The sequence below is a fragment of the Oncorhynchus clarkii genome, chromosome 9 (genome assembly GCF_045791955.1).
Source record: "Oncorhynchus clarkii lewisi isolate Uvic-CL-2024 chromosome 9, UVic_Ocla_1.0, whole genome shotgun sequence".
In the NCBI taxonomy this organism is placed as follows: Eukaryota; Metazoa; Chordata; class Actinopteri; order Salmoniformes; family Salmonidae; genus Oncorhynchus; species Oncorhynchus clarkii.
In genome coordinates, this window is record NC_092155.1 from 72,098,607 (window position 1) to 72,108,457 (window position 9,851).

Consider the following 9,851-nt stretch of genomic DNA (forward strand, 5'->3'; position numbering starts at 1 on the left):
CAAATCAAATTTATTTATATAGCCCTTCGTACATCAGCTGATATCTCAAAGTGCTGTACAGAAACCCAGCCTAAAACCCCAAACAGCAAGCAATGCAGGTGTAGAAGCACGGTGGCTAGGAAAAACTCCCTAGAAAGGCCAAAACCTAGGAAGAAACCTAGAGAGGAACCAGGCTATGTGGGGTGGCCAGTCCTCTTCTACCAGTCAAAAGTTTGGACACATCTACTCATTCAAGGGTTTTTCTTTATTTTTCTATGTTCTACATTGTAAAATAATAGCGAAGACATCTGTCGAGCCTGCCTGCCCCTGATGTTTCTCCTGTCCTTGTGATTGTCTCCACACCCTCCAGGTGTCGCTTGTTTTCCCCAGTGTATTTATCCCTGTGTTTCCTGTCTATCTGTGCCAGTTTGTCTTGTATGTCCAAGTCAACCAGCGTGTTTTCCCGTACTCCTGCTTCTATTCTCTTTTTGCTAGTCCTCCCGGTTTTGACCCTTGCCTGTTTTCTGGACTCCGTTACCGCCTGCATGACAATTCTGCCTGCCCTGACCTCGAGCCTGCATGACAATTCTGCCAGCTCTGACCTCGAGCCTGCCTGACCATTCTGCCAGCTCTGACCTCGAGCCTGCCTGACCATTCTGCCAGCTCTGACCTCGAGCCTGCCTGACCATTCTGCCTGCCCTGACCTCGAGCCTGCCTGACCATTCTGCCTGCCCTGACCTCGAGCCTGCCTGACCATTCTGCCTGCCCTGACCTCGAGCCTGCCTGACCATTCTGCCTGCCCTGACCTTGAGCCTGCCTGACCATTCTGCCTGCCCTGACCTTGAGCCTGTCTGCCACTCTGTACCTGCCCTGACCTCGAGCCTGCCTGCCACTCTGTACCTGCCCTGACCTCGAGCCTGCCTGCCACTCTGTACCTGCCCTGACCTCGAGCCTGCATGCCACTCTGTACCTGCCCTGACCTCGAGCCTGCCTGCCACTCTGTACCTGCCCTGACCTCGAGCCTGCCTGCCACTCTGTACCTGCCCTGACCTCGAGCCTGCCTGCCACTCTGTACCTGCCCTGACCTCGAGCCTGCCTGCCACTCTGTCCCTCCTGGACTCTGAACTGGATTTGACCTTTTGCCTATCCACGACCATTCTCTTGGATACACCTTTTGGATTGATTAATAAATATCAAAGACTCAAACCATCTGCCTCCCGTGTCTGCATATGGGTCTTGCCTTGTGCCTTTATAACATCAAAACAATGAAATAACACATATGGAATCAAGTTGTGACCAAAAAAGTGTTAAACAAATCAAAATATATTTTTGATTTTAGATTCTTCAAAGTAGCCACCCTTTTCCTTGACAGCTTTGGTATACACTCTTGGCATTCTCTCAAAATACTTTTCCAATAGTCTTGAAGGAGTACACATATGCTGAGCACTTGTTCACTGCAGTCCAACTCATCCAAACCATCTCAATTGGGTTTAGGTTGGGTGATTGTAGAGGCCAGGTCATCTGATGCAGCACTCCATCACTTTCCTTCTTAGTCAAAGAACCCTTATACAGCCTGGAGCTGTGTTGAGTCATTGTCCTGTTGAAAAACACATGATAGTCCCACTTAGTGCAAACCAGAAGGGATGGTGTATTGCTGCAGAATGCTGTGGTAGCCATGCTGGTTCAGTGTGCCTTGTATTCTAAATAAATCATGACAGCCAGTTTCATCTATGGTTTTTGCGACTGCAGTTGAAGAAACGTTCAAAGTTCTTGATATTTTCCGGATTGACTGACCTTCATGTCTTAAAGTAATGACGGACTGTCGTTTCTCTTTTCTTATTTGAGCTGTTCTTGCCATAATATGGACTTGGTCTTTTACCAAATAGGGCTATCTTCTGTATACCACCCCTACCTTGTCACAACACAACGGATTGGCTCAAATGCATTAAGAAGAAAATAAATTCCACAAATTACGAAGACACATGTTAATTTAAATGCATTCCAGGTAACTACCTCATGAAGCAGGTTGAGAGAATGCCAAGAGTGTGCAAATCTGTCATCAAGGCAAAGGGTGTGTCATTACTCTTTCTTTGGTTGATGAGAGGGAGAGGGGGGGAGTTGGGCCTGTTTTATGACTTAAATACCTTGCAGAAACTCTCCCTTTGGCTCTGCAGAAATGGAAGCCTGAAAATCCTTTGTTACACAGAGAGACTTTGTCGCCAGAACTCCAACATCCAAAAGTAGATAATGAACCAATATTTCTAACATGAAGAATGTGGGAAATGGTCAGTGGGGATTGAAAGAACAATCCTGTCAAAGTGTTAATTGTTTTGTGATGTCATTAAGGATGGTATAACCATATACAGTGGAGAGAACAAGTATTTGATACACTGTCGATTTTGCAGGTTTTCCTACATACAAAGCATGTAGGGGTCTGTAATTTTTTATCATAGGTATAATTCAACTGTGAGAGACGGAATCTAAAACAAAAATGCAGAAAATCACATTGTATGATTTTTAAGTAATTAATTTGCATTTTATTGCATGACATAAGTATTTGATCACCTACCAACCAGTAAGAATTCCGGCTCTCACAGACCTGTTAGTTTTTCTTTAAGAATCCCCCCTGTTCTCCACTCATTACCTGTATTAACTGCACCTGTTTGAACTCGTTACCTGTATAAAAGACACCTGTCCACACACTCAATCAAACAGACTCCAACCTCTCCACAATGGCCAAGGCCAGAGAGCTGTGTAAGGACATCAGGGATAAATGTGTAGACCTGCATAAGAGTGGGATGGGCTACCGCACAATAGGCAAGCAGCTTGGTGAGAAGGCAACAACTGTTGGTGCAATAATTAGAAAATGGAAGAAGTTCAAGATTACGGTCAATCACCTTCGGTCTGGGGCTCCATGCAAGATCTCACCTTGTGGGGCATCAATGATCATGAGGAAGGTGAAGGATCAGCCCAGAACTACACGGCAGGACCTGGTCAATGACCTGAAGAGAGCTGGGACCACAGTCTCAAAGAAAACCATTAGTAACACACTACGCCGTCATGGATTAAAATCCTGCAGCGCACGCAAGGTCCCCCTGCTCAAGCCAGCGCATGTCCAGGCCCGTCCTAAGTTTGCCAATTAACCATCTGGATGATCCAGAGGAGGAATGGGAGAAGGTCATGTGGTCTGATGAGACAAAAATATAGCTTTTTGTTCTAAATTCCACTCACCGTGTTTGGAGGAAGAAGAAGGATGAGTACAACCCCGAGCACACCATCCCAACCGTGAAGCATGAAGGTGGAAACATCATTCTTTGGGGATGCTTTTCTGCAAAGGGGGCAGGACGACTGCATCGTATTGAGGGGAGGATAGATGGGGCCATGTATCGTGAGATCTTGGCCAACCTCCTTCCCTCAGTAAGAGCATTGAAGATGGGTCGTGGCTGGGTCTTCCAGCTTGACAACGACCCGAAACACACAGCCAGGGCAACTAAGGAGTGGCTCCGTAAGAAGCATCTCAAGGTCCTGGAGTGGCCTAGCCAGTCTCAATAGAAAACCCAATAGAAAATCTTTGGAGGGAGCTGAAAGTCCGTATTGCCGAGCGACAGACCCGAAAACTGAAGGATCTGGAGAAGGTCTGTATGGAGGAGTGGGCCAAAATCCCTGCTGCAGTGTGTGCAAACCTGGTCAAGAACTACAGGAAATGGGCCTCCCGGGTGGCGCAGTGGTTAAGGGCGCTGTACTGCAGCGCCAGCTGTGCCATCAGAGTCCTGGGTTCGCGCCCAGGCTCTGTCGTAACCGGCCGCGACCGGGAGGTCCGTGGGGCGACGCACAATTGGCCTAGCGTCGCCCGGGTTAGGGAGGGCTTGGTCGGTAGGGGTGTCCTTGTCTCATCGCGCACCAGCAACTCCTGTGGCGGGCTGGGCGCAGTGTACGCTAGCCAAGGTGGCCAGGTGCACGTGTTTCCTCCAGCGCATTGGTGCGGCTGGCTTCCGGGTTGGATGTGCGCTGTGTTAAAGAAGCAGCGGCTTGGTTGGTTGTGTATCGGAGGATAACAACCTTTCAACCTTCGTCTCTCCCGAGCCCGTACGGGAGTTGTAGCGATGAGACAAGATAGTAGCTACTGCAACAATTGGATACTACGAAATTGGGGAGAAAAAGGGGTAAAATTCAAAAAAAATAAATAAATAAATAAAAATAAAAAAGAACTACAGGAAATGTATGATCTCTGTAATTGCAAACAAAGGTTTCTGTACCAAATATTAAGTTCTGCTTTCCTGATGTATCAAATACTTATGTCATACAATAAAATGCTAATTAATGACTTCATACAATGTGATTTTCTGGATTTTTGTTCTAGATTCCGTCCCTCACAGTTGAAGTGTACCTATGATAAAAATGACAGATATGACAGACATGCTTTGTAAGTAGGAAAACCTGCAAAATCGGCAGTGTACTTGTTCTCCCCACTGGAACTGAGGGGTCTAGTAGTCAGGTTGGCATCTGCAGCTGACGAGAGTGAAGGACAGATCCCTCTGAACACCGTGTGGTACATCTGAAGTATCTATTCTAACAAACACTTCAGAACAAAATAAGTCTACAACTAAGGACATTGTGACCTCTCGTGGACTATCAGAGACTTACATTTAACCACTTCTCATAGACGGATCGAGTGGTTTCAACAGAGAGACAACAGAGAAAGAAATCTATGCATAAATATATGTTGCATTTCTTTTCCGAATGAACGGTCGTTCATGTTCAAAGTATTCATATTCCCGTGAGCGTAGCTTCCAAATGTATGTACGAGAAGTTGACTCTGTCTCTCCCTCTCCTTACATACCCCACCCCCTTTCCATTGCGTAACCAAACAGTCATACTTTTGTTAGTCCACTAGAGACCTGTTTTCATTTTATTATGTAGGTAATCAATAACCTATGCTGTGTGTGTTTACGTATTACGTGTGATGATTTAGTAAATAAATAACTAAGCCAATTTGTGTATCGCTGATTCATCACTTAGGTTAGGGTTTGATGCAGATATCAAAGGATTATGCGACATTCAGAATGAGGCTGATGAGGTAATAATTCATAATTGACTGTTATTGATGTAAGAGATATTTAGATCCTCTTTGGAGTTTAATTCAGGAGATAGTAACTCGGTAAACAACTGTTCCCGTGGTGCCCCAAATTCCTAATGAGTTAATTGTTACATGATGAATTTAAATCAAGTAATAATTAAACCTAAGTAGGTCATTAATAGATAAATAGCAGTCATCACATGAATGGTACTGTACGTGTTCGTGTCAGTCTCACCTTTCCATAGATGGGTCACATTAGTGTGTTCTGTTCCGACGCTACAGACAGAAGTTGGCAGATTGACTTCAGACGAGTTCTGTGATGCTTGTGGGGGGGGGGGGGGGACGACGACATTATCGTGTTCATGAAAGTCTCTTCTTTCCATAGGTGGGGTCATATTAGTGTAGCCAAACTGTTCGACTGTGTAAGTGCCTACCGTTTTCGTGAGAAGAGCGATTTTCGGAGGTTTCATGGTCTGACAAACACCGCTGTAGGTTGGCCACCTTTCACTGCAGATGCAGAAGGACACCATTGGGGGATGCGGAGGATTGAGGAGGAGGAGGAAGAGGATTGAGACCAGGGGTGGTCAGTCCTGTTTCTTCATGAGCATGTCCTTTATATGGCTCTTTCAAGGTTATCTTTAAATAAATACATGTATAATAACATAATAAACAAAACTATGACTGAATGTGCCTCCATGAAGAATCCCCTCCCTAATAGGTCCCTTCACCCTCAATAGAACACCCCCACCATCCCCATCAACCTTCAATAGGACACCTCCACCATCCCCATCAACCCTCAATAGGACACCTCCACCATCAACCCTCAATAGGACTCCCTCAGCACCTCCACCATCCCCATCAACAATCAATAGGACACTCCCAGCATCTCCACCATCCCCATCAACCCCCAATAGGACACCCCCAGCACCTCCACCTCCACCATCCCCATCAACCCTCAATAGGACACCCCCAGCACCATCAACCCTCAATAGGACACCCCCAGCACCTCCACCATCCCCATCAACCCTCAATAGGACACCCCCAGCACCTCCACCATCAACCCTCAATAGGACACCCCCAGCACCTCCACCATCCCCATCAACCCTCAATAGGACACCCCCAGCACCTCCACCATCAACCCTCAATAGGACACCCCCAGCACCTCCACCATCAACCCTCAATAGGACACCCCCAGCACCTCCACCATCAACCCCCAATAGGACACCCCCAGCACCTCCACCTCCACCATCCCCATCAACCCTCAATAGGACACCCCCAGCACCTCCACCATCCCCATCAACACTCAATAGGACTCCCCCAGCACCTCCACCATCCCCATCAACCCTCAATAGGACTCCCCCAGCACCTCCACCATCCCCATCAACCCTCAATAGGACACCCCCAGCACCTACACCATCCCCATCAACAATCAATTGGACACTCCCAGCACCTCCACCATCCCCATCAACCCCCAATAGGACACCCCCAGCACCTCCACCTCCACCATCCCCATCAACCCTCAATAGGACACCCCCAGCACCATCAACCCTCAATAGGACACCCCCAGCACCTCCACCATCCCCATCAACCCTCAATAGGACACCCCCAGCACCTCCACCATCCCCATCAACCCTCAATAGGACACCTCCACCATCAACCCTCAATAGGACTCCCCCAGCACCTCCACCATCCCCATCAACAATCAATAGGACACCCCCAGCACCTACACCATCCCCATCAACAATCAATAGGACACTCCCAGCACCTCCACCATCCCCATCAACCCCCAATAGGACACCCCCAGCACCTCCACCTCCACCATCCCCATCAACCCTCAATAGGACACCCCCAGCACCATCAACCCTCAATAGGACACCCCCTGCACCTCCACCATCCCCATCAACCCTCAATAGGACACCCCCAGCACCTCCACCATCAACCCTCAATAGGACACCCCCAGCACCTACACCATCCCCATCAACCCTCATATGGACACCTCCACCATCAACCCTCAATAGGACTCCCCCAGCACCTCCACCATCCCCATCAACAATCAATAGGACACTCCCAGCACCTCCACCATCCCCATCAACCCCCAATAGGACACCCCCAGCACCTCCACCTCCACCATCCCCATCAACCCTCAATAGGACACCCCCAGCACCATCAACCCTCAATAGGACAACCCCAGCACCTCCACCATCCCCATCAACCCTCAATAGGACACCCCCAGCACCTCCACCATCAACCCTCAATAGGACACCCCCAGCACCTCCACCATCAACCCTCAATAGGACACCCCCAGCACCTCCACCATCAACCCCCAATAGGACACCCCCAGCACCTCCACCTCCACCATCCCCATCAACCCTCAATAGGACACCCCCAGCACCTCCACCATCCCCATCAACACTCAATAGGACTCCCCCAGCACCTCCACCATCCCCATCAACCCTCAATAGGACACCCCCAGCACCTCCACCATCCCCATCAACCCTCAATAGGACACCCCCAGCACCATCCCCATCAAACCTCAATAGGACACCCCCAGCACCTCCACCATCCCCATCAACCCTCAATAGGACACCCCCAGCACCTCCACCATCCCCATCAACCCTCAATAGGACACCCCCAGCACCATCCCCATCAACCCTCAATAGGACACCCCCAGCACCTCCACCATCCCCATCAACCCTCAATAGGACACCCCCAGCACCTCCACCATCAACCCTCAATAGGACACCCCCAGCACCTCCACCATCCCCATCAACCCTCAATAGGACACCCCCAGCACCTCCACCATCAACCCTCAATAGGACACCCCCAGCACCTCCACCATCCCCATCAACCCTCAATAGGACACCCCCAGCACCTCCACCATCAACCCTCAATAGGACACCCCCAGCACCTCCACCATCCCCATCAACCCTCAATAGGACACCCCCAGCACCTCCACCATCAACCCTCAATAGGACACCCCCAGCACCTCCACCATCCCCATCAACAATCAATAGGACACTCCCAGCACCTCCACCATCCCCATCAACCCCCAATAGGACACCCCCAGCACCTCCACCTCCACCATCCCCATCAACCCTCAATAGGACACCCCCAGCACCATCAACCCTCAATAGGACACCCCCTGCACCTCCACCATCCCCATCAACCCTCAATAGGACACCCCCAGCACCTCCACCATCAACCCTCAATAGGACACCCCCAGCACCTACACCATCCCCATCAACCCTCATATGGACACCTCCACCATCAACCCTCAATAGGACACCCCCTGCACCTCCACCATCCCCATCAACCCTCAATAGGACACCCCCAGCACCTCCACCATCAACCCTCAATAGGACACCCCCAGCACCTCCACCATCCCCATCAACAATCAATAGGACACTCCCAGCACCTCCACCATCCCCATCAACCCCCAATAGGACACCCCCAGCACCTCCACCTCCACCATCCCCATCAACCCTCAATAGGACACCCCCAGCACCATCAACCCTCAATAGGACAACCCCAGCACCTCCACCATCCCCATCAACCCTCAATAGGACACCCCCAGCACCTCCACCATCCCCATCAACACTCAATAGGACTCCCCCAGCACCTCCACCATCCCCATCAACCCTCAATAGGACACCCCCAGCACCTCCACCATCCCCATCAACCCTCAATATGACACCCCCAGCACCATCCCCATCAAACCTCAATAGGACACCCCCAGCACCTCCACCATCCCCATCAACCCTCAATAGGACACCCCCAGCACCTCCACCATCCCCATCAACCCTCAATAGGACACCCCCAGCACCATCCCCATCAACCCTCAATAGGACACCCCCAGCACCATCCCCATCAACCCTCAATAGGACACCCCCAGCACCTCCACCATCCCCATCAACCCTCAATAGGACACCCCCAGCACCTCCACCATCAACCCTCAATAGGACACCCCCAGCACCTCCACCATCCCCATCAACCCTCAATAGGACACCCCCAGCACCTCCACCATCAACCCTCAATAGGACACCCCCAGCACCTCCACCATCCCCATCAACCCTCAATAGGACACCCCCAGCACCTCCACCATCAACCCTCAATAGGACACCCCCAGCACCTCCACCATCCCCATCAACCCTCAATAGGACACCCCCAGCACCTCCACCATCAACCCCCAATAGGACACCCCCAGCACCTCCACCTCCACCATCCCCATCAACCCTCAATAGGACACCCCCAGCACCTCCACCATCCCCATCAACACTCAATAGGACTCCCCCAGCACCTCCACCATCCCCATCAACCCTCAATAGGACACCCCCAGCACCTCCACCATCCCCATCAACACTCAATAGGACTCCCCCAGCACCTCCACCATCCCCATCAACCCTCAATAGGACACCCCCAGCACCTCCACCATCAACCCTCAATAGGACACCCCCAGCACCTCCACCATCCCCATCAGTCTCCCCCACCCCCCACCCCTCAACCACAAAACACAATAATGATAATAATAATAGAAATTAAAATACACAAAAAATATACATATACACACATACATGTACAGTTCATATACATAAACATATTCACAGGACACTCAACTTATCTCTTATCTCTTTTCCTCCATCAGATATGCAGGTGACATTTCCACCTGGATGACAGCACATAATCAGCAAGACGGAGATGCTCTTCATCTGAGGGAATGCCTGCCCGTTCTCAGATGTGAGATAATACGAGATGATCACATGTCATTTACATTCCAGCCCTTGTCAACTCCAGATTT